Source organism: Talpa occidentalis, unplaced genomic scaffold (genome assembly GCF_014898055.3).
Source record: "Talpa occidentalis isolate TD23 unplaced genomic scaffold, MPIMG_talOcc4v2.1 talOcc4.9, whole genome shotgun sequence".
Taxonomy (NCBI): Eukaryota; Metazoa; Chordata; class Mammalia; order Eulipotyphla; family Talpidae; genus Talpa; species Talpa occidentalis.
Genome location: NW_023605305.1, coordinates 62,528,282 through 62,551,225, shown reverse-complemented (window position 1 = coordinate 62,551,225; position 22,944 = coordinate 62,528,282).

The window sequence follows — 22,944 nt, the reverse complement described above, 5'->3', positions numbered from 1 at the left end:
GTTTTTCTGTGGAGTTTTTAGGTCTTTATAGTTTCTATGGAGGCTTCTTTACATAGAATGACTGATTAACTCATTGGTCATTAGCAATTGAACTCAATCTCTAGCTCCTCTCCCCTCCCCAGGCCTGAGAGTGGGGCTGGAAGTTCTGACTCTGTTCACAAAGGTGGTTCTCAGGCAGTGGAAAAAGAATGAATGTATATGAGAAACACATTTTGGCCATCTGAGTGAATGAATATCTTTCTTATAAATCACTTTCTTATAAATCACAGCATTAAAGATTGGTTGCTCCCAGGATTTTTTAATCAATCTACCTTTGGCAGTAATTGGTTTCAAAATGAAACTGGGAACCCAACTATCTTAAGTAAGATGCGAGAAGAAGTTTCTAGATATTTTAGTGCTCCTGAGAAGGAACAAGAAGGGCACTGTGAGAGATGTTGACACTTGCAACTACTGCTGCCATGAGTGACCTGCCAGAGGAGGAAGGTGGTTCTGCAACCCAGCATTTAAAGGTGAATGCTGTTAACTGGAGTTTTTAGGGATGAAATCACTAAGGTGATGAGTATTACAGGACTGAGTCCTTATCAAGTTTCAGACCCTCTACTAAGTACATTGTAATATGTGCTAGCTCATGTTATTTTGACACTAAGGTCTGGCATTATAAAGTACTTCATTCAGTCTATGGAATTAAACCCTGTTAATTTCAGTTTCATAATTTAGGCAAATGATTTAATCTCTCTATACCACAGTTTTCTCATCTGTGAAATGGGAATAATGTAATCTGCACATCATGGGATTGTTGGAAGAACTAAAGTAATGCATGTAAATAATTTAGCACACAATTAGGAGTCTACAAAAATTAGGCCTTACATATATTTTAAAATCTACTCTGTAAGGCAGAGTATTATTGCTGTTGTTACCATCATCTGCTTTTTACATATGAATATAATGAGAATCTCAAAACTCAAGTAACTTGTTTGAGAGACTACATGTATAAGTGGCAGACTGGGATTTAAATCCAAGAATTCTTATTCTTAATTGACTTATGCCTTCCATCTGCTCTCCTGCTAGCCATGAACAGTTGAGGAAATCTCAAAGTTTGCCTGCAGTGAGGCGAATAAAGGGAATTCATCCATGAACACAGGTCCGCAAGCAAACCAAGTAAAACTGAGAAGCTGAGTTGGAGGCGTGGATATGACCAAGAAGCTGTGAAAGTCAAGGAGCCTCTTTCATAGAACACTTGTTAGGTTTCCATATAACAAAGGATCACAGGAACATAGACTTCCAGGGCTCAAAGAACTTTTAGATCGTATAACCCAACTCTTCCCTGTGCTAGAATTCCTACTGGCTTATCCCCCTTAATACTGAGGAATTCCTACTTTCCAGAGTGGAGCTGTTGTAATTCTTAAGAAGTTCTATCATTTGTTGAGATGACATTTGCCTCCCTTGAACTTCCAACCCTAAATGTAGCCTCCAGGGAAAGAGAGAACAACTCTCATTCCTTTGCTATATGGCAGGCAGCCCTTTGGAAACATGGTGATGACAGCTCAGTTCACCCAAATCTTCCCTTTCTTCCAAGCTCCCCCCTCCCCCAGCTTTCTCAACTGCTTCTCAAACAGGCAGTTTCTAGTTTCACCACTATCTTGAGGCCTCTTTTGATATAGGAGCCAAAAATGGGATCAACACTTAGAGAAGGATTTTCTAATAATCAGAGCTGTTCACCAAGGGATCAGTGGTTGATTTCAAACTTTATTGCCTGTATGTAAAATACAGGGGCAGGGAATAACATCTAGTATGATAGACATATGTTGGTTTTGTTTGTCCATAATTATAATGTCTACTTTGGAGAGATGATCAAAATCCACTGGGGATTCGCAGCAAATGACGAGGGTATTGTGCATGCAGATTGGCTAGGATGGTCCGCAAGGTGCCCTACTCTATAGTCATGAGCAGAAACACAAGCTGCATGGGCAACCGGCCTTTCCCTCCTCATTGGTCAGGTGAGTGGTTTGAGCTCGATGTTTGTCCTTGGGGCTTAGTTCCCTGTTGCTGTTCACTTCCTGTCTTTTTAAGTTTGTTCCCAGTTTTCCTTTTGAACTTTTGTATTCCCCAGATTCTCTGAATAAATTCCTTTCTGATATGTATTAACCAGATGGAGTTTTTGTTGCTTATAGGTCTACACCTCTGGTTTTACTGGTTTACTTGGTAACAGAAGAAAGGGACAAATAACATTATGGACTATTCATTAAAAAGTCTCAAAACTAGGAGGAAAAAAGAGTAGAATTTTCTTTATTCTTTTATTACTGTCTTTATATGCTTCTTATGTATGTTATCGATGTATGGTGCACATTTTCAGCTATAATAATGTTTTAAAAATTAACTTTTTTGTAATAAAATAGCATGTGCACATTGTAGAAAATTTGGAAAACACAGAAAACCACGTATTACACATATAAAATCATTACTTGGCTGCCAAAAGTGTGAGTCTATGCCCCAGGGCAGAATTTATGCCCCTCAACATTAGCCCAACTTCTTGGTTACCTTTTGGTCTGTTTTTATTTCATTGGGAATGTGGGCCAGTGCTTATTTTCACAGCCAGATTAATTAATGAGAAAATCCTCAGACTTTCCATTTATCATTTCCAAACACCCACTTTTGATGAGTCAGTTGCCATTTGAACAATATAGGATAATTTTCAAATTAATTAAAACAAGACAACAATAAGGCCCATTTCTTACTCAAGTATCTCTGAGGGATTCTGACTTCATTAATCTTTGGACCACTACTCTCAACCAGGGGAAGGACATTAATCATGTCATGTCTCTCCAGTGGGGGAGGGAGAGGACCCAAAGAGAGTGAGTGGTTTGCCATAGACAAGTGCTGGGGTAATTGGGCTGTATCCAGCTTCGAGTTTTTTTTTTTTTTTTTCTCACTAGACAATCAATCAGCTATGTTTATATATTTAGTGGATACCTATTATGTACTTATTGTTTTATGAGTACTTAGGGGAATGTGAAATGCAAACACTACAGGACTTAGCTCCCATCCCCTTCCAGACCAAGTAAAAGGAGAGAAAGATTTGTATGGAAGATAAGAAGCACAGAGATAATACTGTGATATCCATTAAATATAAGCAGCTGTTATTTTGTTCCTGAACACAGTATAAAAATCAAGTTTCTTAACACTTTACCTCTTTTCTGCTTCTTTCTAAATATCAGCTATGCACAGAGCACTTTCACAAACATCTTTTAAAGTTCATCACAACCTAGGGAAGGAGATGACCCTCCCCTCCACTAATGTTACACAGATGAGGGTATGAGGTCCCTTGGTATACTCTGAGGGCACTCTGTCACCATGCTCTCCCTGATTCTTCCCCTACCACCACACCTCAGTGTCACTGGGTTCCATCTCCCTCTTAGCCCTGCTCTTTCTCCCTCCCCTGAACATCAGTGTCATATCCAAAGGTCTTCAGGCATCTTCGTCTGGCTTAACCCAAATCCATCTATCAATAGTTTCTTATCCCCAGCTATGTCACCTCTTTTGTTTCCAATTCCAGCAGGTGGTGGAATCCACTGACACCCTAGAATCCCGATGGTCAGTCTGGATTCCTTCCTCTCCACTCTCCAACACACATTCTTCCATTCAATCAGCTATCAATTCTCTCTCTTACATTTATTTCTAAACTGCCCCCTTGTCACCATCTCCACTACAAGGGCCCTGGTCCAGACTTTACCCTTTATTTTATTTTTTTAAAGATTTATTTATTTATGCATATAAGAACTGGGGTACAGGCCAGAGGTGTGGGGGTGAGAGGATTCACCAGAGACAGAGTGGGGAACACAGGTGGATTGACTGAAATACACTGCTGAGGAGAGCACCAGGTGAGTCAGGAGAGGTCTGCTGTGCCATGTGGGTCACCTCCCTGGCCGGGGGATCTAACTCATGCTGCAATGGCTGTGGGTAGCTTTATAGTACTGCGTCTTAACGCCTTGCACCACCGGGGAGTCCCCCAGACTTTACCATTTATTTGCTGCAAACCAAATCAATCTTTCTCTTCTCCAATATCCACTCTTCTCCAATCCATTTTCCATGCTACAGCCAAAGACATCTTTTTAACTGCAAATAGAATGCTGTTTACTTGGCTTAAAAAGCATTCAATGACTCCAAATGATGTGAATACAAAAGTCAAACTTGTATCCATCCCACAAAAGTGCTTTCAGTTTATCTCTCATCTTGTAGCTTGAGGCTCAGGATTTTTTTTCTTCCCGGAGATTTTCCCACTCCCTCCATCCCTCCTAAGAAACCCCCACTCATCTTCTAAGGTCCAGCTCAGGTACCACTTCCATTACAGAAGGAGTCTCTGACTCCCAAGATGGGAAAAATCTTGGGATGGAGGAAAGTGACATTAGGTATTTATTTCCTGACTATCCTATGTGCTCACCCTGACCTGGCTATGACCCTCAGTCATCAGTCACTCTTCCATTCAAGGTGATCTCCACACAATTCTTCCCTTCCTGGTTCTTCAATCAGCTCACTCACTAATTCTTTTGCACCTGGAGGCAGTAACAGCTTCATTGCTGCTAGACCAGGGTCCTTGTGAGCTCCCTATGCCCCATCCACAACCTTGTAACACTCCCTTAGTAAATAAACTCTCCTAGAAGGATCCTGATTTGGGGATCCTATCTGTTTCAGAACCCCATCTGATTCACCAATATTTTGCAAATAGAGTCTTATTTCCCATCTGTTGCCATTTCAAAGCTATAAGAGCTTCATTTTAATTGATCTTTCACTGACCTTGGTTTATAATTCATTAGCTTAAAGCACCTTTCTATTCTATTTGTCAAAATCATAAACTATCGAAGTCTATAATTTTTATTTCTAGTGCATAGGCCATAACACAAGAATGATAATTCTTTATGGGTCTGTCCGTCAGACTGTGAGGTCCTTGAGGGCAGTACCTGGTTCTTCTTCACCATTCTCTCCCAAAGCACAGCACTCTGCCTGGAATATAGCAGGCACTTAGTAAATATACAATTAAAGAATAACCACTACTAAACACTCAATAAATATTTCTAGAATAAATGAATTTGGGAAGGATGCCCCAAATTTGAGTGCCTTGGGGACTGCAATTATTAACAAGTAAGCACCTTTTTTCTCTCTGCTTCCATGCCAGGGTCCTGGAGTGTTATTTTGCCAGACTTGGGAATTTCCTGAAAAGAAGTTAAACATATTTTTTCTATCCAAAGCACCTTCGCAACACATACTCAGAGAAAACACACTGCTGGTGTGGAACTACTAACCCAGCTCTCACCCCCATCTTCTCCCTCCCACCCCCCTTATCCCACCCCTTTGGATTTGACAACACTGTAGGAAACCAATTTGCTGTTAATCACAAGGGAGTTTTATTTACTCTGTTGAAAGAATTGAAAAGCAGTCATTTTTATTAGTGCCACAGCTGGTTTTTCCATCATGGAGGAAATACAATTATGCGTCTTCCTATGGCTGAATGCAGACAGCTCCAACCTCATTATTCATTTGGGTAGGAAGCAGGCCTTTATAATGAGCAGGGGGAAAATGCACTGACCTCTCATTTGTAAAGGGAACAAATCTTAGTTTCTCGGATGCCATCGTCACCGCCACTATAGGAAAAAAGGTCTTTTATTATTATACTTTTTTGGTTGCATAATAGGGTGCAGTAGGTTCCAAGGCCCAGCAAAGGCAGTCATTATGGGAAGTAGAAAGAGTGCAGGCTTTGGTTTCAGGCCATCTGGGATTCAAACCAGGGCTCTGTTTCTTATCGGCTGTGGAGGAGGTCACTGCTGATTCTTGAGTCTCCATTTTCTTCCAGGAAGTTGGAAATAGGAAAAGAACAGCTTCTCAGGGTGAGAGGGAAACTTGGAGACTGAATTCCTACACGTGGTGTACAAGCCTCAAGGCGGGACATGATCTGGCCCCTGCCTGCCTCTCTGGCTTCATTGTTCACTCCCCAAGCTCGTATGTCTGCTGCAGCCAGTCTGAATGGCAGACAGCTGCCCAGGGCTTGCCATTTCTCCATGCTTCCCTGATTTTGCACAGGTGACCCTCTGCCTGAGTCACATGCTCTCATTTCTTTTGTTCATCGGGCAAACTTCTGTGAAGCCACAAAGCATTCCCTTCCTTTCCACCCCACAGTTCCCATGCCTTTTTGTACAGACCCTGCTATAGGTTATTGTTACACATAGCCATATGTGTGTCTGCTGATCTCTGTTCTAAGTATCAATACGTGAGCTCCTTCAAGCAAAAATTGTGTGCATCATGTTGGCACAGTGCTGGGTAGAATCGGTGGTCAATAAGTGATTAAATGAATGAATGAATAAAGACTTAGGCAAAGCCTTTATGACCCTGCATAGATGTGGTAGACTCTGGTTAAAGTTATACCATTTTTAATCTGCCCCACTTGCCAGCTCTTACCATAGAGGTACCTCCACTGGTAGGGAGTTTGGGATTAGGAGGATTTAAGGCTTCGAGGAAGTGTATGGGGGATATTGTGTTTCCCTGGCCTTAGACATCCTAGCTGCATCTTGGCACAGAACATTCAACAATAGAGGCTGAATGCCCTTTATCCAGCCTCATCCATTGACATATGAGCAAAGCATGGCATTTGGAGTCAGACAAACTAGGGTTTGGTTTTAAGCTCCCTTACTTTGTTTCCTGTGGCAACATGGTACAGTGGCTCAGAACACTGACCTGAGAGGCAACCAGTCTGGGCTCAAGTACTGGCTCCATTTTTAGATTGTTTCATCTTGGGCAAATAACCTGATCTTCTAGTGTCTTAGTGTCTTCATCTATAAATCAGCATAATAAACACCTCCCATATGGGGTTAAATGGGCTAGTGAATAGGAAGTCCTTAGAACAAAGTTTGACACATGCTGAGGACTATGAATACTATGAATTTGTGTCAGCCCTGTTTTTACTACTAATTCAAGCTGTGTACTTTAGGCAATTACATGTGTTCCCTGAGATTTGGTGTGTACATCTGTAAAATGTGGGTAGAAAGTGCCTGCCTTGCAGGATGGTGGTGCGGATGCCTGCTCATGTATGTGGAGCACTGGATACAGCATCTGGCATGAGGCCAAAGAAGAGCAAAATGGATGAAAGACTGACAACCTTGGGGTGTGTCTGAGCAGGTGGTACTCTTGCCTTTGCCCCTTGTCACCCTCTTCCCTTCCTACCACAACAAGAGAGAGGTCCATGCCCCTAAGTGAGGTCCTTTGCTGCCCCTGAGAGTGGACACTTCCCCTCTTCCTTCCTCAGGGACCTTGCGCCATTGACTCAGTCCTTATCCCTTCAGTCTTCTCCTGCTGCTCACTTTTCCCCAAAAGCACTTAAATGGGCTCCACTCTTTTCTACCTTAGAACAAACACCCCCCCCCCAAAAAAAAAAATTCAGCTTAAATCCCAATTGTCCCTCTAATGCCATTCTTTTCCTTTCCATTTTTTCACAGCAAAACTCCTATCTCCTTCCTCACCTCCCACTCACTCCTCTTGATGATACAGCCTTTAAAAAGTAGGTTGAATATTTGGAGTCTGGAAGCAGCAGGGTAAAAGATACAAGAGCAAAGTGTGTTTTCATCTGGAAAAGGGGACCTAGAGAGAGATTGTGGGGCCGCCAGGGTGAGGGGGAAGGAGTTGGTGGAGACTCTGGTGACCAGCGATGGAATTGCCTGGTCCCAGTCTTTACTCTCTGATGTGCAATCCAGGCTCTGGGTGTGTGGGCGAAACTTGCAGCCCAACAGTTCCTGATACAAACACATGCAGCTCCCTCCTGAATTTTGTGTCCTTTTCCTGGTAGCATCTGATTTTTAATCAAGCACAGTTCAGTGTGTGACAATCTCTCTGTGCCCTTCCAAATGGTAGCCTTCCTTGCAACGGGAGGGACTCATGGCCCCAGGTGTTATAGTATAATTCCAATAGAAAGGGGAGGCTCCAGGTTCCATGCCCTACCCAAGGAAGGGTGGAGCTGAGCAGTGAGGAGGAGCCAGAAAAAATTGGGAAAAGAACTTGGGAAGAAAATAAAGAAGAAGAAAGGTGAGAAGCCCTGGATGAGGCACATGGAGTGGAGAGACATGTGAAAAAGAAGCCATGTTTTCTTGCTTCTCAGCCTTGCACTTGCATCAGGGGATTGGAGGACATGGAAGGAGACACTTAAAAGAGATAGAGACATGGGTGAGAGACCCATGGGGAGGCTTATAGTGGCAGCCTTTATCTTGACTTGTATTTTGATTTTGTTCTTTTCCTTCCAGACCTACCTGGCCCCTACTGCCCTTTGGTATGGCTCCCCACCAGAAGGCGCCTTAGACTTGTGGCAAGCTTTTGGACTTCAGTGGCCCCATTTTGTTTGGCTGGGAATTTACTCATGAGGAGATTGGTAAATTTGGGTGTTTAATTGGAAACTATTTTAACTATATTCTTTCTCTTCTCTCTACTGCACGCCAATTATATTAAAGTTCTTTTCCATTGAAGGCCTTACCCAGTAGGAGTATGTTTTGTCTTTATGCAATGAATGGAAAAATCCATTTAGAACAGGCAGGTTTGTGGGCCCTAGGGTGCCCCTCATTTTGCCTGCTAACACAGGGGAGTCCAAGCAATGCCATGAAGAGAAATCTGAGATAGGCAGATGTAATTGTTGATCTTCTCCCTATGTCTTTCTTTTTCCGTTTCAGAAAAACTTTCTCCTATTTCATAATCATTTGTAATTATGACAGGCTAGGGGCCAGATTCTGCCAACCTTCCTCTGATGTTGTCCTCCTGGAAAGTCAGATAGGAAATCTGAAATGCTATACCTGATAGTCCCAGAAGATTGTAGCTGGTGCTTGTGAAGCAAGTGCTCCAAAGCTCTGACACATCTTAGAGTTCATTTGGGTTTCTTAATAAATGCGAGTTAATAGGCTCTCTTGACAACCCCATTTACAGACAGAGAGACTGAGGTTCAGTGAGGGCCAGGTCAGTAGCATCTATGATTTGCATGGCCTGCCAAGGGCCAGACGCTGACTTGCTGGCCACTGTGAAGACATTATCTCATTTATTCTCAGAGCCACAGCCTTCTTTGCAGCCGATATTGCTTCACTTACAGATGAAAAGCATAGGATTTGGTAGAGACAAGCCTAGTTCTGCTACTTTCTGATTGAATGGGTGACCCTGAGTGACCTTCACTTCTCTGGGCAACAGTTTATTATCTGTAAACTATCAAGGCTGAATTGAGTGGACTGAAGATCTCATTCCAGACTGATCTCTCTTTTGCCCAGTAATTGCCATGCATCTCCTCATAACTTCCAACTGTTAGTGTCAGTTCTATATATTGGAGCAACAGAATCAAGTTATTTCTGTTTTAGGAATGGAAATAAAGTGGGTGGAGAAGGAACTGAATGGTCTGTAACTGCCATTCTGTTCCCATTTTACTAAGTTGTTCTTATGGGTCTTTTAGAACACTTCCAAATTTTTCTAAATTTTAAAACCAAAGATCTGATAAACAGGCAGAAGACCCAGATCTAGTATGGCTTATAGTATTTGCTGTAAGCAACATGTGACCTTGCAAAGTTCATCAACATTTCTGAGCCTGTTTCTTCCTCTGAAAAAGTGGGTGCCTGAGGAATATTAGTTGAGAAGATTAAGCAGGAGAGAGTGTGTGAAGCTGCTTGATGCCTGGTGGGTGCTCAGTAACCAGTAGTAATTATTATTATATATTTTTAAGATTTATTTGTTTATTTATACAAGAACCGGGGTACAAGCCAGATTCGCGGGAGGGTGAGAGGATTCACCAGAGACAGAGCGGGGAACAGAACAGGCAGACTGACGAAATACACTGCTGAGGGGAGCAGCCGGCGTGAAAGGAGAGGTCTGCCGCCCCATGTGGGATCCTCGTCGGCCAGCCGGGATCAAACAGGCACTGCAGAAGCTGTGGACAGCTTCACAGCGCTGCGCTCAACCGCCTCCACCACCAGGGGAGGCCCAACAGTAGTAATTATTATTTGTTTTTTTGTTTAATGCATTGTACAGGGCCTCCCTGGTGGACTAGGAGTTAAGTCTCAGCACTATCACCACTATAGCCTGAGTTCAATCCTGGTCTAGGGAGTTAACCCACCCATGCACAGCAGACCTCTCCTGTCTCACCTGCTAATCCCCTTAGCAGTATATTTCAGTAATTCTGCCTGTTCTGCTCCCCACTCTGTCTTCTCTGGCGAATCCTCTCCCCTATTCCTCTGACCTACACCCAGTTCTACGCAAAAAAAAAAAAATTAAAAAAAAAAATAACCCAATGAAAAGTAAAATCCTTTGCACAATAAAGTGATGCTGGAACACCCTAGGAAATGTTTACAGGTTTTGAATTTAGGATTTTCAAGTATTGTAAAGTTTCCACTTCACTTTATTGCACCTGTGTGCTCCTAACAAAATACATCTCTCTGTCCAGTCTCCTCGTGCCCTGAGCAATCAGTCAAGCATGTTTGGTGAAGGTAGGTGGAATTGGGGTGTGTTTTTCAGCAGCAAGTGAGGTGAGGCACCAGGCGGGTGGCTTTGAGCAGGAGGCCCGGGGAGTGACAGCAGAGGGGGAGTGATGCTGAAACGATAATATTAGAGTACACAGAATAATTCACAGCTGCCAGGTCACGCAACTTGAGATCTGCTTCAGAACAGTCAACTCTTCCACAGTGTTGCTAAGAGACCAGGAGGTGGGGAGGTAGTCATGCCTCTACTGAAAGGGAGGGGAACAACAGGAGCAGAGACGAACTTTAGATTTTGGAAATGATTTTATGGCCTCCTACTCACTCAATGGTAGTGACTTTGAAGAAGTTTCACGTGTTAAAGAAATACATGTCTGCCATGTGCGGATCCAGACCCTGGAGACACAGCTGTGGACAGTGTCTGATCTTGTGGAAATCCTATTGGTACTGTCTGCTTGTTGACAGTTGAGGGGTCTGTGGGAGGTCCAGAAAGGGGGGATTAACTGACTGAGGTCTCAAGTTGACCTGCTGGCTGAGCTGATCTTAGAGTCTTGGCCTCCAGAATCCTAGACCAGGATTTCTACGTTTTCCAAAAGAGATTCATCTGCAGAAGATTTTTTTTTTTAATTTTATTTATACAAGAGCTGGGGTACAGGCCAGAGTTGCGTGAGAGTGAGAGGATTTACCAGAGACAGAGCAGGGAGCAGAACAGGCAGACGGAACGAAAGCACTGCTGAGGGGAGCAGTGGGCGAGATAGGAGAGGTCTGCTCTCCATGTGGGATTCTCCCTGGCCGGCCAGGAATCGAACAGGCGCTGCGGAGGCTACAGACAGCTTCACAGCGCGGCACTCAACCCACTGCGCCACTGGGGAGGCCCTCTGCAGCAGATTTTAATGTTACTGAAACTAGGCTTTGGCTAGATAAATAAAAGTTCTCACTGGAGAGATTTCTGGAAATGAACATAAAATAGGATGTTTCTTTAATTTCCAGGATTCTACTGAGAAATTTTATATTTTTGGGGAGTCCTTGCTTGGCATTATTTCATCCAGTTGGATGAGACTGTGGAGTCTGAATGGAGGTGGTAAGACTTGGACATCTTATAAGTGCTGAATATCAGCTAGACAAGGAAGTTCAGAGCTTTGGGTCCGGAACCAGTTTCTGCTCCTTCCTACTCATAACTTTCACAGCTCTGGATGTTGGTTTTCCCATATATCCATGAAATATTGCATTAGAATGAGCTCAAAATTCTTATCCAGCTCTAAATTTTACAACAAATTACCCAACAATGCCAGGCATTGAAAAAGAAGCAAAGGACCAAGATATAATTCTAGAAAGCAATCGTAGTACAAGGACAGAGGCTTCAGCCCTTCCTCCTTGCTCCCACAGTCCTGGGCAGGATGCTGCCATCACACGAGTCCTGTTGTGCCTTGTGACATGCCATGTCAAAGTCCATTGACACCCCTGGAAATGTGCTCTTGGAGGTCAAGGAGCTTGTCCTCCACACATCTGCATTGCTCCCCAGGGCTGAGCAACATACCTGGCAATGACAAGCATTTCATACATGTTTATAGAAATGCCCTTAATTGAAAAGAGGCAGTTTGGGGAAAGGATGTTCCAAAAGCTACTGAAATGGAAAAAGCACTTCAAAATGTTGCTGTGATCGAGACTCAGACTTAAATCACAGCTCGTAAGTGACAGGGCTGAAGTTTAAACTCAGAACTGGCTGACTCTTCAGACCATATTTAACCTCCTTCACTATCCTTACATGTATTCACTGGTTTATTTAAAATGACAGTTTGGTGTCCTTTTACATTAAGTGTACAAGCTCTGGAGTCAGGCTGCCTGGGATCAAATCCCAAGTCTGGCTCTTGAGCACTGGGTAATTTAGCAGTATTTTAACCTTTCTGTACATCTGTTTTTTAATCCATACAGCAGGAATAATAGTGTTATCTCCCTCCAATAATAATTGAAAGAATGTATATGAGGTGATGTATATAAAGCATGTAGCACAAAGCCTGGCATATAACAAATGCTTACTAAGTACCAAATGCTTTTGCTGCTGATGGTCTTACTATTATTAGCACTAGTAGTAGTAGTGTTTGTCATACAGTGGGCATAAGAACTGGGGTATAAGCAGGCAGAAACTTTGTTTTCATGGAATTCCTTGTCTATATTGATGCAATTCATTAGGGACCAGAAATGGGCCTCTGATTCACAAACTGAAGATGCTGACCAGGTCAGAGGAGAAACCACCTTAGATATTCATGACATGTCAGCAGAAAAGGTGGGAGATGCAGCAGCATTGTCCAGCTCTAAAGCGGTGGGTACTAAGATGATAATCTTTTATTAATGATAAAATCTTCAGACTATTTCATATCTATGAAGAAAATCTGATGGAGATTTAATGATAACAATCAGAGTTTTACAATAGACTCCCAAGCTCAACCATATAATAAACAACATTAGAAGGAGGATCAATAAGTCCCCTGTTTTAGAGATAAATTACTGGATGCCAGAGGGGTCTCATCACCACCCAGCTGCCCCAGCTCTGGTCGCCAATTGGGGTCAGATCTAGACAGGTGTCTACCCTCCATGTGGGATTTCAGGGTACCTGAGCTTTTCCTGATAGCACTCTGCAACTAAAAAGTGTCTATTTCAAAACTAATGAAACAGAGGCACAGACTCTTCCCAGACAGGACTCAAGCACTAAAGATTATTCATGCTTCAAAGACTGGCTCAGCTCTATTTCCCCCCATCTTTCAGCACAAAGTTAGTTGTCCTGATTTCCATGTTCCAGCCAAGGTCACCTTTCTCCCATTGTACTCAACAGTCTTCCTGCAGAGCCACCTTCTTCAAAGACTTTCATCCCCACCAGACCATGACAACTTTGATGTCAGGGTCTCTGTCTTACTTGTCCCTGTGCCCTTAGGCCTGGCACAGAGGGGTCAATACATGTTTCTAGAGTAAAGGAATGCATGAATTATGAAAGAATGAGAAGATTGCACTTCCTCTGCATCAGTAGGGAAATGACACAGAAGAGCCTCCCTTAACAAACTTATCAAGGTGATCTGGAGCTAAATGCTGGTGAGGAAGGTTAGTCGTGATTCGTTCAAGGTCACACAATTAGAAAGCAAAAAGCTAGACCTTCTTTCCCCTCCCTCTTCACTCTATACCAAGCGAGGGCGTGTGGCTCCAAAACAGGACAAAGCACGCAGGTAACTATCTATCAAGAGCTATCAGATCACAGTGAATTCTGAAATGGCTAAGAGCCCAGAAGCCAGACAGATTCGAATGCCACTGGAGCGTGGAACCAGCTGCAATCTGTGGCAACTTCATGTTTCTCAGTTTGCATAAAGTAGAAGTGACAACACCTCCCTCAAAAGGTCATTTGTAGGCTTTATGATTAACCTAATTTGGAGGTAGGAGGGGTGTTCCCACACACCCACACACCAAGTCTGTCATTGTCCTGCCCAATTTGTTGCTTCAGAACAATGGGCAATACATACAGTCTTCTTCATGTACCGGTGAATTTGCATTCTCCACCGTTGCTAAGGTATGTGTTGTCCAGCCTTCCTGGAATAGACAGGTCTCGTCTCACAAAGTGGTTTGTGCTAATTTTTGACCTTTGCTGCTGCAGCCTTAGCTGAGACGGGGTCCTTGCTGCTCTCTAATGCACAGCTGCCACCTGCCAGTACCACAGAAGTTTCTCAGGGTTGGCACAAACTTCAGCGCAGAGACACAGGGAAATGGCTTCCGGTGTGAGCTTGCCGTGAGTCACAGACACCACTGATGCACTGGATGGTGAGCTGGCAGATGCCATCAGCAGATGCTCCTCAGGAGCACGGATTGTTTGTGGCCTGGAGAAAAGGAAACTGTAGTGCTGTGGACTCTGCTTTCTGAAAAGGAAGCCGTAGTGCTGTGGGCTTCACCACGTACTCAAAGAGTTTTGTCCAGACCCGAATGCCCCACTCATTACTCACCGGAAGTCAGTTTGAACACTACACAGGAAGATGACTCTCCTCCAATGAGATGCAGAAGGCCTTTCCAAGGAAATGATTTGAAGTGTTTAAATATTCTATTTCTTAGTCTGCTCTTCCTTTATTGAATCCCTCAAATTGAATGGGAACTTTCATACACACATTGATTCAGTTATAGCATCCTTTGAACACCTTGGAGGAGTTTTAATTTGTACTCATGCCAGTTACAACGCTTCCTGCTCCCTTTAGGCTTCTTTGGCACTGCTGTAGAAAGGATGGGTTTGTCACAGCAATGGGAAATGACACAATGGGCTTGTTACTTTTACAATTGGAAATGAACAAACACAATTAAAAAATAACAGCTCACAGTTGTCATGGGTCAGGCTTGAGTACAAAGCGTTATGGGTCCCCAGCATGCCTAAATGAGCAGGATGGGAACTGATCTCTCGGCCCCATTCAAGTCAGCTTATGAGCACATGGCTATTGACTGTGTGATTTTGAGTGGGTGACTTTTTTGCTTGGGACACATCTGCAACATGGGAGACCCCATATATTAACTAAGGGGATGTGTTAGTTTGCTTCTCACTCTCAAAAGTAGATGTGTTTTGGAATGGGAACTCTTATTTGCATTTTCAGAACCAAGTAAAGATTTGTTACCTTTGGGAAAAATTTGACTTCTTATAGCAGATGTCCTGCCAGCAAGGACATATTCAAGAACCCAGTTCCTAGGGAAAGGAATTGAGAAAAGTCAACCATGGTTCCTGATCACCAAACTGTGAGCAGGGACAACAGACTCTGGGCTTAGGGAAGAGATGCTTAGCCAGAAGCTAGGCTTAAAAGTTTGGGGAAGGCAGTCCAGTTTCATGGGGAAACAAACTTTGTACTTGAAGAGCTTTGGATTTGCAGAGTTTTGGTGCTACTGATGGTGTGATTTTTGAGTAGGTCACTTCATTACTTGGGACCCATCTGAAAGATCTCCAATCTTCTTAGGGTGCATCACATTTTAAGAAAGGCAGCACAGCGACCAAGATCAAAGTAAGACATGCTTGGGTTCAAGGCCCTGGCCCAGCAGGTATGAACCATAAGTTGCTTAACTGGTGTACTTAAACCTTTCTAAACTCAGTTTCCCCATGTGTAAAAAGAAGATATGTATATTTAATCTTATAGATCTGATATGAGGATAATTGAGACAATGCAGGTAAAATACTTAGCATTATCCTCAGAACACAGAAAGTACGTCATAAATGGCAGCTATTAATTGATCCTGGGATTTCAGGTACTGATTGGCAGTGAAGGCACAAGAAATAGGGCTGCATGGTGTATGTTGGGGTGGTGGTGGCATTTTTGGGAATACCCTAGAATTTCCCATAGTATTTCAGTCAACTTGACCTTGGAGTCAAGCCCTAAGTCATGTACTGCTTGGTCTGGCAATATTACCAGATTCCTGGGCTGAGAATACTGTCTAAGTCCTGCTAGCTGGGCCGAGAAGGCAAATGAGGTGACTTTGAGGTGAACTTTGCTGGATAGATTTCTCTTAAGGACTGGAGTCTGACAGGAAGGCAGAACTGAGCTTTATAGCTCTGAAAGTGGGGGTGGGTTTGCAGACATAAATTCCTTTAACCTAATCCTTACAGTGTGCATCACCAGTTTCCTCCTTGTATAAAACAAATCTTCAGAGAAGGGCCTCCCTGGTGACTGTAAGGGTTAAGTCTCAGCCCTATCACTGTGTTGGACTGAGTTTGATCCCCAGCCAGGGAGCTAACCTACATGAGACAGTGGACCTCTCTTGTCTTGCCCGCTGCTCCCCTCAGTGGAGTATATTTCAGTATATTTCAGTGGATCTGCCTGTTCTGCTCCCCACTCTGTCTCTGGTGAATCCTCTCACTGCTTCCCCCACCCACCTCTGGCTTACACTCCATTTCTTCTATGCATAAATAAATTAAAAATAAAAAGCTCAGAGAAGTTCCCTAAATGGGAGTCAGTGCTGGCACAGGGCTCTGAACATGAGGCAAAGTCATGTTCCATGCTGCTACAGTGCTCGTGGCGGGCCCCAACCCCAGGCATCACAGCACCTGCTTTGTGAGGGAGGCACAAAACAGGGTTATTCCTGCCCTTACATGGGTGTTGTAATCATGCTAGCAATGTGATAATGGTTACTGTTCATTGAGAACTAACAAAGGGTGCTAGGTATTTTACGCAGGCCATCTTACAGTTTTCTCCCATAGAAATAGTCAATAGTATTTATTTTATTTATCCATTTTATAATATGAGGAAAGGGAGGTTTAGTGAGAGTGTCCAAGAATATACACATGTGGAGGAAGAGCATGATTTAAGTCCCCTACAGTTCCCCTTTCATTCTTGGTGCCATTTCACTTCCTTTCCTGCTTTGGCTTATTATGCAGTCAATGTAAGTATAATTATATACAACAAAGTATGAATTATATACAATAGGAATGTGGCATTGTCTATCCTTCTCACTAAACTACTGATAAGCCCTTTAACGATCATATATAATTAATGGAATTTTTCCTGTTCTGGTTTGATTTGAGTTTCTACCTTTATAATCATATGAATATACTAATGGGCAGGTGGGAAATGTAGTAAATAGTGGCCTATTCTTAATGCTACTATAGTTAGGATTTATTCTCCTGCTTTTTTTCTTCTTTTGGGGGGAATAATTATTCATGCTCTTTGCCAGTTTTTCTATTGAGTTATATTAGCACTTTATATAGCAAAAAAAAAAATCAGTCCTGTTTATTTGTCATATATATCAAAATTATTTCCCCTAATTTGTCAATGGCCTATTGAGGAAACATACAGTATTTTGAGGGGCCATGCAACAGTTTTGTATTATTTTAGGAAAGCTTCTAACTTCAATAGAAAAAGTAAATTATTTATATGCTCAAATATTATGGGTCAATTACTTTATTTTCTATTCTTTTCCACTGATCTGTCAGTCTAATATTTCTAAATTCCAAATTGTTATAATATTTGCAATTTTATAATTTATTTTAATATCTAATGGTACATATCTACCTTCATTGTTATTTTTCCTTGCCTTATATTGCATATTTATTTTTCTCTAAAAAACATACAAGTGATACACCTTTTTATAGAAATATTACAGATAAGTATGAAAAAAGCAAAAGAAAAAATCAATAACAGTAATAATATCATTTAAGAGTTACTGATATTAATTTTTTTGGGTCCCTCATTCCAACCTTTTCCTATGTGCAAACACATACACACACACATCTTTGTTCTAACAAAATTTAGCTAATGTCCTGGTAAATATGTATCTTAAATAGGTATACCTATTGTTTAACTAGCATGCCCATTATCTAATATTTTACTATGTTTACCATGGTCACTATTGTTTTACTTTACTGTAGCCCTATTGTTGAGCCTGCAAATCGCCTCTAATTTTTCACTCTAGCTGTTCATGCTGATCTCTGTCTGGGTGTGGATGGATCTTTTGCACGTTCCTCTGGCACATTGAACAACATCCGATCTAAGCTATTTTTTAATGTCTAGTATTGGGTTTGTGTATCCACACTAGCTCATTAATTATCTGTTCAAAGACTCCTTCCCCCTCGAAAGAGCCTTTCAGACTTGTTCTGGGAGTAATGTCTATCTCATTGTGGGGGAAGTTGGCATTGTGGTTAAGAACACAAGTTTTGGAATCAGAGAGAACCGTGTAAATTTGTAGAAGTTGCCTAAACTCTGGGTCTGTTTCTTCACCTATAAAATGTGGATACCAATAGTTACTCAGAAAGTTGTAGGGGGATTAGATGTGATTGCATTTACAATGTTCTTAGTATTATGTCCAGCACATAGTAAAATGTTCAACAAAGAACATCTATCCAAACATTGTGCCCACACCAATGACTCAATCGCAACTGTCCTCCTCGCCCTTACAAACTTTGCTATTTGACAACCTGGGGATGGAGCTTTGAAGACTAATTCATATGTTCAGCAGCCTTGCTAAGAAAGTGTGGTCCCAGGAGTAGGGGCTTTTGCATCATCTGGGAATCTCAGAATCTGCAGAATTTCATAGCCCACCCAAGACTTATTCACTCGTAATCTGCAGCTTAAGAAACATCCCATGTGAAGCCCTCCCTGGTGGTGCAGCAGGTTGAGCACAGCGCTGTGAAGCTGTCCGCAGTCTCTGCAGCACAGTTTAATTCCCTGCTGGCCAGGGAGATACCCACATAGCGCAGCAGACCTCTCCTGTCTCGCCCCCTGCTCCCCTCAGCAGTGCTTTCGGTCCATCTGCCTGTTCTGCACCCCGCTCTATCTCTGGTAAATCCTCTCACCCTACCACAGCTCAGGCCTGTACCCCAGCTCTTGTATAAATAAATAAATAAATCTTAAAAAAAAATCCCATGTGATTTGTATGCTCATTAAAGTTTGAAAAGGTATTGGCCTAAGCATCCATGGAACTGGTGGTAGTTGTGTATGTAAGGCTGGGGAAAAAGAGCATATGACATCTCTGGTCCTGGATTTACATTCCTTTTGTCCCCAGCCTATCACTCAGCAGCAATGTATTCTTTATAAAGCTCCAATATCCTTTATCACATGGCATGGTACAGAAAAGCTCCATCTTCAGATTCAGACAGAGCTGGATTTCACTCCCAACTCTGTTATCTGCAGGATTTGTCCCTAGCTGGGAGGCCTGGGGACAAATACTTTAAACTTTCTGAACCCAGTTTCCTCACCTATTAAATGTGGATGAAACACTTTTCTGGACATTTTATTAGTGATTATCACTGATAAACTACTTAAGGGGCTGGCACATGGTAGGGTTATAACAAGTATTTTATTCTGAGTTTGGGTCTCTGTTCCATGATCCATGTGACCAGTCACTTCCTATCCTGAACTTAATTTCATCATCTGTGAAATGGGCATTTAGACCAAATAACCTCAGATCTTTTTCTGACTAAAAGTCCATATCTCTAAGGCATATTTCAGTATACATACATGGGAGTTGTTAAATTGATTTCCATATCATAAAGACATATATCTAAATAATGACATGGTGAGTATTGAAATCTCCAAAGCTGGATTTTAAATCTTTGGAGGGTTTGAGATATATATCTAGAAGTTCTCTAATTTGAACCAGGAAGGTAAATAAAAACCTGGCTTCTCGAAGTGAAGTCTTTTTTTTTTTTAAAGGATTTTTTTAAAAGATTTATTTATTTATACAAACATTGAGGTACAGACCAGAGGCACAGGAGGGTGAGAGAATACACCAGAGACAGAGCGGGGAGCAGAACGACCAAAATACACTGCTGAGAGGAGCAGCGGGCGAGACAGAAGAGGTCTGCCGTGCCATGTGGGAATCTCCCTGGCCAGCCGGGAATGGAACTGGCACCGCGGAGGCTGCAGACAGCTTCACAGTGTTGGGCTTAACCCACGGCGCCACCAGGGAGGCTTTCGAAGTGAAGTCTTAATGATAGACAATTAATTTGAAGTAATTGAAAGTATCCTAAGTAATTCTTTCGCCCAGTCTTTTCCAAGAAAATATAGGACCTGAAAAGTCAGAAATACACTCAAATAATAGTCTGTACTTCTGAGAGAGACAACTAATAGAAGCATCATTTGTCATCTGTTTGTGCATCCATTCAGTCATTCAGCAAAACTTATTTGCGCACCAACTATAGATAGACATTGTAGTAGGTGTTGGGGGTGGGGGTTGGGGAATAAACTGGACAATTACAAGCTTTTCAAGAGATGAGCCAAAAACCCTAATAACTCTAATGCTAGATAAAAACCACAATCAGAGGGAATGATGAAATGCTTTGAACATATAGGAAATGGGGAGACTCTTTCTGGAGCATCATGCACATTAGGAAAAACTCCTAAGCAGATGGAGCATCTAATCTAGGCCTTGGCTGGAATTATTCCATATTTGATTCAACAGATATCTGCTAGCAACTAGTGAACCAAAATGCCACATCCAAGACACATTCATAGTTGAATAGTTGTGAGGGAGTTGTTGTCATTTGCTAATTTTCTGTGATTTGTTCTTCCCTTTTTTGGAAACTTTAGTTTGGGGAAGTTAAATTTAGGGGATTATCAAAAGTGGTCAGTGCTAGATGTTGATTTCTCCATGGCAGACAAGCCTGAATTCATTCAGCAAGTACTTATTAAGTATAATCTGTAGGCCAGTTACTATGCTCAGGAATCAGAAACACAATGGTGAAGCCAAGTGCTGTGTCATGCTCCTGGCAGCCTGGAAAGAGAAAGAGAGAGACAATGTTGGATAATCTGACAGATACATGTGGACTTGTAACTCTGATGAGGGGAAAAGGCTCTCATCATGGGGAATTTATCACTAGGGAGATGGAACAATCAGGGGATCAGGGGAGGCTTTGATGAAGTGAAATGCTTGTCCCTAGACATGCCTGAAGTGTAGGAGTAGAAGTCACTAGGCAAGGAGGAACAGACCAATGCCCTAGGTAGAGGGAACAGCGCATGTATGGGCTACACTCCAGAGGTGCTGGAGAGAAGAGAGCTGAAAGGATAGGAATTCAAGGTGAAGTCAGGCATAGGGAAGGAATGACCTGATGGTATAGGATCCCCAGTGAAAAAATGTTGTCTTTATCCTAAGACTCAGAGAAGCCACTGAGAAAATCTTAACAGGAAAGGGGATGGATAGATATATTTATAGTTGAAAAGACCATCCAATTTTCTAGTTCTCAGTGTTAAACTGGTTGCATTATATACTTTTTGGCTGTGTCAATGGGAATAAAAACAAGGCAGGATAGAATGGTTGGGGGAAGTCCAGTCAGGAAGGTAGTGCTGTAGTTTAGAAGAAAGATGATGTCTCTGTGGCTAGGGTAGTGGTGGTGATGGAAAGCAGTGGAAAATCTGAGAGATAAGCAGGTGCTAAATCAATGGTAGGGTGGTTAGAGATGAAGAAGAGATAAGGGTCATGGATATCTCCCAGGTTCCTCTCAATCTTGAGTTCATTATCATTCACCGAAATGAATCAGCAGTTGGCCTCATCCCAGGCTTGTCACATACAGTTGGGTGAACTGGGCACTGCAAAGTGTATCTGGCTGAATGGGGGAAGCAGGAGTGGAAGGTTGGTCCTTACTCTGTTTGCCAAACTGTATATCTTGAGTTGGGTCTCTGTGTATCCAGATTGCAAAGTCTTCTTTTAATGTTCAAAATGGTGTCATCCATTTGGCTGGATTAAAAAGCAATTAGATCTTTTAACTTTGCATTACAGGCACCCATGCAAGTTTGGAGAGGGAGCTACAAGCTGAAGATGGGGTTGACTCTGGTTGTAGCGTGTAGATGATAAGGCCAGGGACAGAGTACCTGGATGGTGGAGGGAGGAGCTGGAAAAGTTTGTGAGAAAATAAGAGGGCACAATGAACACCAAGCTCAGTTTATTTATCCTGCAGTGGCTGTCTCTGGCCTTTCCTGGACTCCTGACCCCCAGGGAGGGATTCTGCGTATGGCTCACCCTTCCTGTTATTTTGATTCTTTTGTTGGATGCCTCTGATGAAAGTAGATATGGAAATCCAGACAGTTAAAGAGCAGAAGCAGTTTCAGAACCATCCAGCGCTCTCATTACATAGATGAGAATACCAGACCCAGAGGATTGGAATGCTTCACCCCAGGTCCCCACACTGAAATTATCTCCTTACTTTCCTGACTCACCACACCTTGCTGGTCTTCCCTCTAACAAGAAATAGAATGATGCTGCAATAAAAAATAAAAATTAAAAAAAAGAAGATAGAAAAAGAAATAGAAGGAACTGTCACTGGCACTAAGGCACATCAGGATAGGCACCAATATCAGGCTGGGTCAACCTGGTTTTGTAGCCCTATTATGAAATTTTTGCTTTGTGATCTAGGGCAAGTAATTTTATCTCTCTGAACTTCACCATTACCTGTAAGATGGAGATAAGAACATGCCCTTTGAAAGGGGTCGAGAGGATTAATGTGAAGCCTTTGGGACAGAGTCTGTTCACAAGCCGTCATCCAGACCTTGTCTCCACTCCTGCAGCCTTCTCCTGCCCCTGTCTCTTCGCCTAACCTGTTTAGACACTTGGAGTGGATCTGCAGAACATGTGTTTCTTTGGAAGATCATTGTTCAGCACTACCTATGTTCAGCACTTTGAAATAATCACTGTATTGACAAATGACTTTACATTTTCTCTTAACCTTGATTCAGGGTTCTGAGCTTTAAGATGCAAGTGACAATTAAACTCTGGCCCCTAAACCAACTCTCTCCTTTCCTGCCATGATGATGCACAAGTTTCAGGAACTTCATATGAAAACAACACCTTGAAACCAGAAGCAAAAGTAACTGGAACTGCTTCTGCAGGAAGCATAATATAAAAGCCAGTTTGGAAGAAGGTGGAGGGTGGGGGCTCAAAAAATAAACGATCATAGGGAGGCTTTTGTTTTCTCTTTCAGAATGATTTTTGATGGCACATAATTACTTTCATTTCTTCCCTGGCTTTGAGAGGCTGA